The sequence below is a fragment of the Salmo salar genome, chromosome 14, assembly GCF_965601325.2.
Source record: "Salmo salar chromosome 14, fSalSal1, whole genome shotgun sequence".
Lineage (NCBI taxonomy): Eukaryota > Metazoa > Chordata > Actinopteri > Salmoniformes > Salmonidae > Salmo > Salmo salar.
The window spans coordinates 31,142,782-31,152,011 of record NC_138304.1 but is presented as its reverse complement, the minus strand read 5'-3'; positions in this window follow the sequence as shown (position 1 = coordinate 31,152,011).

The following is a 9,230-nucleotide window of genomic DNA, read 5'->3' as shown; positions in this document are numbered from 1 at the left end:
TTATTGTGTGACAATATAGAATGGATATCACCTTTGAAAACAAATTGGTTTATTTTTCATAGTTGGTCAACAAGATATTTTGCCTTCCAAAATATCAATCATATCAATCATTCAAACTCTCTAAAATATTCGTAGTTGATTTTGAATCCAGTGCTCTCTCACTCATGTGTTAAACTTCACCTCAGCACTGTCACATTCCCAAACCGCTTTCAGCTGGGAAGGACAAGGACAACACTCATAGAATAAGGAAGGTTTGTTGGGTCATTGTCCTGTTGAAAAACAAATGATAGTCCCACTAAGCACAAACCAGATGGGATGGCATATCGATGCAGAATGCTGTGGTAGCCATGCTGGTTAAGTGTGCCTTGAATTCTAAATAAATAACCAACAGTGTCACCAGCAAAGCACCCCAAAGCACATTCAACTATGTAAAGAAAAAAGTATTTCCAAAGATTATTTCTTTCATTCAGATCTAGGATGTGTTGTTTAAGTGTTCCCTTTATTTTTTTGAGCAGTATATATACATCTACAGTTGGAGTCGGAAGTTTGCATACACTTAGGTTGGAGTCATTAAAACTTGTTTTTCACCCACTCCACAAATTTCTTGTTAACAAACTATAGTTTTGGCAAGCCGGTTAGGACATCTACTTTGTGCATGACACAAGTCATTTTTCCAAGAATTGTTTACAGACAGATTATTTCACTTATAATTCACTGTATCACAATTCCAGTGGGTCAGAAGTTTACATACACTAAGTTGACTGTGCCTTTAAACAGCTTGGAAAAGTCCAAAAAATTATGTCATGGATTTAGAAGCTTCTGATGGGCTAATTGACATCATTTGAGTCAATTGGAGGTGTACCTGTGGATGTATTTCAAGACATCATGGAAAATCAAAAGAAATCAGCCAACAAAATTGTAGACCTTCACAAGTCTGGTTCATCCTTGGGAGCAATTTCCAAATGCCTGAAGGAAGAAGCCACTGCTCCAAAACCGCCATATATAAAGCAAGACTACGGTTTGCAACTGCACAAGGGGACAAAGATCGTACTTTTTGGAGAAATGTCCTCTGGTCTGATGAAACAAAGATAGAACTGTTTGGCCATAATGACCATCATTATGTTTGGAGGAAAAAGGGGGAGGCTTGCAAGCCAAAGAACACCATCCCAACCATGAAGCACGGGGGTGGCAGCATCATGTTGTGGGGGTGCTTTGCTGCAGGAGGGTCTGGTGCACTTCACAAAATAGATGGCATCATGAGGGAGGAAAATGATATGTATATATTGAAGCAACATCTCAAGACATCAGTCAGGAAGTTAAAGCTTGGTTGCAAATGGGTCTTCCAAATGGACAATGACCCCAAGCATACTTCCAAAGTTGTGGCAAAATGGCTTAAGGACAACAAAGTCAAGGTATTGGAGTGGCCATCACAAAGCCTTGACCTCAATCCTATAGAACATTTGTGGGCATAACTGAAAAAGCATGAGCGAGCAAGGAGGCCTACAAACTTGACTCAGTTACACCAGCTCTGTCAGGAGGAATGGGCCAAAATTCACCAACTTATTGTAGGAAGCTTGTGGAAGGCTACCCAAAACGTTTGACCCAAGTTAAACAATTTAAAGGCAATGCTACCAAATACTAATTGAGTGTATGTAAACTTCTGACCCACTGAGAATGTGATGAAAGAAATAAAATCTGAAATAAATCAGTCTCTCTACTATTATTCTGACATTTCACATTCTTCAAATAAAGTGGTGATCCTAACTGACCTAAAACAGGGAATTTTTACTAGGATTAAATGTCAGGGATTGTGAAAAACTGAGTTTAAATGTATTTGGCTAAGGTGTAGGTAAACTTCAGACTTCAACTGTACATACATACACATACACATACCCACACACATATATATATATATTTAAACATTCATACATATATACACATATATATACGAACGATTAGCTGTCCACCCTGTCTTCCTGTAGCACTGTCTTGGGCGTCTCACAGTACGGACATTGCAATTTATTGCCCTGGCCACATCTGTAGTCCTCATGCCTCCTTACAGCATGCCTAAGGCATGTTCACGCAGATGAGCAGGGACCCTGGGCATCTTTCTTTTGGTGATTTTCAGAGTCAGTAGAAAGGCCTCATTAGTGTCCTAAGTTTTCATAACTGTGACCTTAATTGCCTACCGTCTGTAAGCTGTTAGAGTCTTAATGACCGTTCCACAGGTGCATGTTCATTAATTGTTTATGGTTCATTGAACAAGCATGGCAAACACTGTTTAAACCCTTACAATGAAGATCTGTGAAGTTATTTGTTTTTTTACGAATTATCTTTGAAAGACAGGGTCCTGAAAAGGGACGTTTCTTTTTTTGCTGACTTTATATATATATATATATATATATATATATATATATATATATATATATATATATATATATATATATATATGAGTAGGTGTGTATTCATATATAACATTCGGAAAGTATTCAGACCCCTTGACTTTTTCAAAATTTTGTTACATTATATCCTTATTCTAAAATTGATAAAATACTTTTCCCCCCTCATTACTCTACACACAATACCCCGTAATGGCAAAGCAAATATGACATTTACATAATTATTCAGACCCTTTAATCAGTAATTTGTTAAAGCACCTTTGGCAGCAGTTACAGCATCGAGTCTTCTTGGGTATGACACTGCAAGCTTGGCACACCTGTATTTGGGGAGTTTCTCCCATTCTTCTCTGCAGATCCTCTCAAGCTCTGTCAGGTTGGATGGGGAGCATCGCTGAACACCTATTTTCAGGTCTCTCCAGAGATGTTAGATCAGGTTCAAGACTGGGTTCTGGCTGGGACACTCAAGGACATTCAGAGACTTGTCCCGAAGCCACACCTCCGTTGTCTTGGCTGTGTGCTTAGGGTCGTTGTCCTGTTGGAAGGTGAACCTTCGCCCCAGTCTGAGGTCCTGAGCTGTCTGAAGTAGGTTTTCATCAAGGATCTCTCTGTACTTTGCTCCGTTCATCTTTCCCTCGATCCTGAGTAGTCTCCCAGTCCTTGCCCCTGAAAAATATCCCCACATCATGCACATTGTGCTGCCACCACCAAGCTTCACCGTAGGGATGGTGCCAGGTTTGTTCCAGATGTGATGCTTGGCATTCAGGCCAAAGAGTTCAATCTTGGTTTCATCAAAACAGAGAATATTGTTTCTCATGGTCTTTAGGTGTCTTTAGGTGTCTTTTGACAAACTCCAAAAAGGCTGTCATGTGTCTTTTACTGAGGAGTGGCTTCTGTCTGGTCACTCTACTATAAAGGCCTGATTGGTGGAGATGGTTGTCCTTCTGTAAGTTTCTCCCATCTCCACAGAGGAACTCTGGAGCTCTGTCAGAGTGACCATCAGGTTCTTGGTCATTTTCCTGACCAAGGCTCTTCTCCTCCAATTACTCAGTTTGGCCAGGCGGCCAGCTCTAGGAAGAGTTGAAAGTTCCAAACTTCTTCCATTTAAGAATGATGGAGGCCACTGTGTTCTTGGGGACCTTCCATGCTGCAGACATTTTTTGGCATTCTTCCTCATATCTGTGCCTCGACACAATCCAGTCTCGGAGCTCAACGGACAATTCCTTCAAACTCGTGACTTGGTTTTTGCTCTTACATGCATTGTCAATTGTGGAACCTTATATAGACAGGGGTGTGTCTTTCCAAATCATGTCCAATCAATTGAATTTACCACAGGTGGACTCCAATCAAGTTGTAGTAACATCTCAAGGATGATCAAATGAAACAGGATGCACCTGAGCTCAATTTCAAGTCTCATAGCAAAGGGTCTGAGTACAAATCAAATCAAATGTTATTAGTCACATGCACGAAATACAAGATGTGTAGACCTCACAGTGAAATGCTTACGTACGAGCCCCAAACCAACAATGCAGTTTAAAAAAATACAGATAAGAATAAGAAATAAAAGTAACAAGTAATTAAAGAGCAGCAGTACAATAACAATAGCGAGACTATGTACAGGGGGTAGGTAGAGCTATTAAAGTGACTATGCATAGATTATAACAACAGAGAGTAGCAGCGGTGTAAAAGAGGGGGAGGAGGGCAATGCAAATAGTCTGGGTTGCCATTTGATTAGTTGTTTACAAGTCTTATGGCTTGGCAGTAGAAGATGTTTAGAAGCCTCTTGGACCTAGACTTGGCGCTCCGGTACCGCTTGCCGTGCGGTAGCAGAGAGAACAGTCTATGACTAGGGTGGCTGGAGTCTTTGACAATTTTTAGGGCCTTCCTCTGACACCGCCTGGTATAGAGGTCTTGGATGGCAGGAAGCTTGGCCCCAGTGATGTACTGGGCCGTTCGCACAACCCTCTGTAGTGTCTTGCGGTCGGAGGCCGAGCAGTTGCCATACCAGGCAGTGATGCAACCAGTCAGGATGCTCTCGATGGTGCAGCTGTAGAACCTTTTGAGGATCTGAGGAACAATGCCAAGTCTTTTCAGTCTCCTGAGGGGTAATAGGTTTTGTCGTGCCCTCTTCACGACTGTCTTGGTGTGCTTGGTCCATGTTAGTTTGTTGGTGATGTGGACACCAAGGAACTTGAAGCTCTCAACCTGCTCCACTGCAGCCCCGGTGATGAGATTGGGGGCGTGCTTGGTCCTCTTTTTCCTGTAGTTCACAATCATCTCCTTTGTCTTGATCATGTTGAGGGAGAGGTTGTTGTCCTGGTACCACACAGCCAGGTCTCTGACCTCCTCCCTATAGGCTGTCTCGTCGTTGTTGGTGATCAGGCCCACCTCTGTTGTGTCATCGGCAAACTTAATGATGGTGTTGGAGTCGTGCCTGGCCATGCAGTCATGAGTGAATAGGGAGTAGAGGAGGGGACTGAGCATGCACTCCTGAGGGGCCCCTGTGTTGAGGATCAGCGTGGCGGATGTGTTGTTACTATTGGAATTTTTCCAGAACATGTGTGCTTATTTCAGAGGAGCCAGCAAGAATAGTGCATTCTATATGTGCGTCTGGGTCATTACACATGCACCTGTCTGGGGAGTGGACATGACTGTTTATTTCTGTACCAGTGCTATGGCTCTAAAGTTTCCATTCCCTAAACCAAACTAAAATTAGTGCAAGGCAAAAAGATAATGGTGGCTAAATGCCAGAGGGGATGAGTCATTAAGAGAAGTTACTATGTTTGTGACGCCTTGTTCGGGGGTGTTCGGCGGTCGACGTCACCGGCTTTCTTGCCATCGCCGCTCCATTTTTCATTTATCCATTTGTTTTGTCTTGTTCCCTGCACACCTGGTTTTCATTCCCCAATCACACTACATGTATTTATTCCTCTGTTCCCCCTCATGTCTTTGTGTGAGATTGTTTCGAGTTACGTGTCATGTTTGATGCGCCATTCTGGTGTGCGTTTATTCCGTGTTTTAGTTCACGAGGTATGTTTATTTGTTTGTACATAATTATTGTGGCAGTTTGCACTTTGGCATATTGGCTGGAGGTTTCGACGCAGTGGCGTCCGTCTGTTGGTTTCTCCTTCCTAAATAAAGTGTGCGCCTGTTCACAACTCTCTGTTCTCCTGCACTTGACTCCGCTCACAGTACACACACCATTGACAGGCGAGCTAGTCAGGAGTGGTGAAAAGGGACTAGAGACGGTAACAATCTGCAGCTGAGGACGGCCTTTTTTGAAGAACTGTACAAATAAAATGGCCATTTGAAAAACAAGGGTAAGCTACGTTCTTGCCTATGGTATAGTTTGTGTGGAACGCTCTAGGTAACCAGCCTCAGCGGTAGGTCACCGAGTGGGTCTCTCCAAATTTCACGAACCACAAAAATATTAGGAGCTTTTGGGTTCAATGAAATGCATGCAAAATAATGAAGGGATAAAAACCTTTGAGGGTTGCAACAGTGAAAATATAGTATAGTAATTGGTGTGTGACGCAAGCCCATTCATCTTATTCAGTCAGTACGAGTCAGGTGGGTCATTCAATTCATCCAGCTCGCTCAATTGCTCAGCTGGGGTGGGTGTTCAGTTTATCTGTCTGCCCTGTTGACTGTTCTGTTCGATCTAGTTTGGATTTACAACTGCATGGTCGAATAAAATGAAATAGAAATCCTATAATACCGCTTATCGTGTCGAGGAAGTGAATCGATAAGGACTGCTTGGATGGGTAGAATTCCTGTGACACTGCCTATTGCATTGAGGAAATTAATCTATCAATGGGGATTGCTTGGATGGGTAGAATTCCTGTGATACCGCCTATTGCATTGAGGAAATTAATCGATCAATGGGGACTGCTTGAATGGGTAGAATTCCTGTAATACCGCCTATTGCATTGAGGAAATGAATCGATCAATGGGGACTGCTTGTGTAACGGATGTGAAATGGCTAGTTAGTTAGCGGTGGTGCGCGCTAATAGCGTTTCAATCGGTGACGTCACTCGCTCTGAGACTTGAAGTAGGGTTGCCCCTTGCGTTGCAAGGGCCGCGGCTTTTGTGGCGCGATGGGTAACGCTGCTTCGTGGGGTGTTAGTTGTTGATGTGTGCAAGGGTCCCTGGTTCGAGCCCAGGTTGGGGCGAAGAGAGGGACGGAACCTACACTGTTACACTTGGATGGGTAAAAATCCTGTATAATATTGTCTTTTCTGTATCGAGGAAGTGAATCCGAAAAGTGCTGTATAATTAGGTCACTTACGAACGCATAAGAGGTGTGTGAATGTGAAAGTTCTCTGCTGTTGGTGGGAAAAGGGTTGCGCGCCTCTACTGAACCGTAACTTGAGTGTGACCTGGAGGAGGGGATGCATCTGGTTCTGCACTAGGGGAGGTGAATGTAAAGGGTATGAGAGAGACTGTTGAAGTGACATAAGTACTAGAAGTTTGAACAGTGAGGCTAAATAAAAAAATATGAACATTATAGTAAGATCATAATATTGCCCGGTGAGGCCATTAATCTTCCGCGTAGGTCATCTATTTTATTGTCCAAAGATTGCACGTTTGCTAGCAGAATGGAAGGAAGTGGGGGTTTATTCAATCGCCTACGAAGTCTCAGAAGGCAGCCCACCCTCTGGCCCCTTTTTCTCTGCCTCCTCTTCACACAAATCACTGGGATCTGGGCCTGTTCCCGAGAAAGCAGTATATGGTTCGCGTCGGCCTTGTCAGACTCGTTAAAGGAAAAAAGGATTCTGCCAGTCCATGGTGAGTAATCGCAGTCCAGATGTCCAGAAGTTATTTTCGTGCATAAGAGACGGTAGTGGCAACATTATGTACAAAATAAGTTAAAAAATAAGTTACAAACAACGAGTACTTATGTAAATAACGTATTTCTGTTTGTATTCTTTATTTATTTCTTAAAACCTTTTTTTGCTTTCTCATTATGGGGTATTGTGTGTAGATTGACGCTAACAACATTTTTACATTCATTTTTGACTAAAGCTGTAACGTCATAAAATGTGGAGAATGTCAAGGTGTCTGAACACTTTCCGAATGCACTGTACATGCTAAAATCTTCACTGTGCGTGATACCTATCGATGAGTGTCCGAACTGTGTGCCAACTGGTTGAAGCTACTCGAATCTGGCTTATTGTGAGGTCAATAACTCTGATAAATACATCATCGTCAAGAAACATATTGTTCTCAATCAAATCTATTATAGGAGTAGCAAGCTATCAAAGTTGACCTTCGGGTCTTCCTTCTCATCTTTGTGCTTTTCTTCTCGAAGAGAACCGCATATAGGCTATAGGCTAATCCGCACACAAGATAGTGGCCTAATCAACAGGTATAAGGCCTAATAAAAAAACTAGGCTTAATCGAAAAATATTTTCAGAAGAAACCTGAAACTCTCCTCCTGAACTGACACCATAGCCTTACACAGCACAGCCATTGGTTAAGCAACACAAAAAAAGTGTTTTATCAGCAAGAGCAGAGCAGGCCGCGGCTCAGGGTTGGAATATCCATTTCAGTGTGTATTGCAGCCTAGTTTTATTGACACCGTCCCAGCAGCTATCTTAGAAATATAACTTTGCTATGTGCTTCTCTGAGAATGCAATTCATAACCTATAGCCTATAAGCTATGGATCATTTGATTGAGACCATACTAAATAACGTATATGTGCAATTTATACAGCGGAGAATCAGAGATGAGGGGCGGCATCGGGCGCACATCGATATAGAGCCTAATAAGCAACTAATTCTGAAAGACTGAGAAATAAAGACATTTTATGACCCTCCCCTGAACTAGATTTAAAAATACTAAACCCTCCCCTTGACTGAAATTGAAAAAGCACGACCCTCCCCCATTTCCTCCAGGTAACCATTCTGTACATTTTGATCCATCCCTAATAATGAAAATATAAATAAAATATATACATATTAACACTGTAACAATGGTAAATGTCCATTTGGGTGAGGGCAGGGTAAATGGGTGGGGGAGGATAGGGGGGACAGGTAGCTAACTAGTGGTGGCTATTCAGCAGCTTGAAGAAGCTCTCGGCCAGTCTTCCAGTTTTTTCCATGATGCTCCTGTACTGCCCGTGTCGGAGTGATGGAAGAGGGGAGAACAGGCCGTGGCTCAGGTGGCTGGAGTCCCTGATTGTCTTCTTGACGTTCCTGCAACACCTGGTGTTGTAGGTGATCTGGAGGGCAGGCAGTGTGCACCGAATGGTGTGTTCGGCTGAGCATACCTGGAGGCGAAAGAAACGCACACCTGTTTAGGCGAGGTTCTGGCCAACGGAGTAGAACACTTGAAAAAGAACAGGAGAGCCACATACTCTAGGAGCTCAGATGCAATAATTCAGTAACCTAATAATCAATGGCTGAGCATACCACCATCTGTAACGCCTAGTGGTCATCAACGGTCGAGTTGCCTTACCAGGCTGTGATGCAGACAGAATGCTCTCGATGGTGCTCCTGTAGAACACTGTGAGGGCCCTCGGTGATAGGCCAAATTTCTTCAGCATCCTGATGTTGAAGAGTCGCTGTCGTAACTTGTTCACTACGGCGTCCGTGTGGTTTGGCCCTTTCAGGTCCTCTGAGATATGTACGCCAAATAACTTGACGTTTTTGACCATCTCCACATTGGCTCCATTGACGATGATGGGGGCGTTCCCAGCCTGGTCCCTCCTGAAGTCCACAATCAGCTCCTTTGTTTTGCTGATGTTGAGGGAGAGGTTGCTTACCTGGCACAACGCCGTCAGAGTGGCTACCTCCTCCCTGTAGGCGTCGCATTGTTGTTGGTAATCAGGT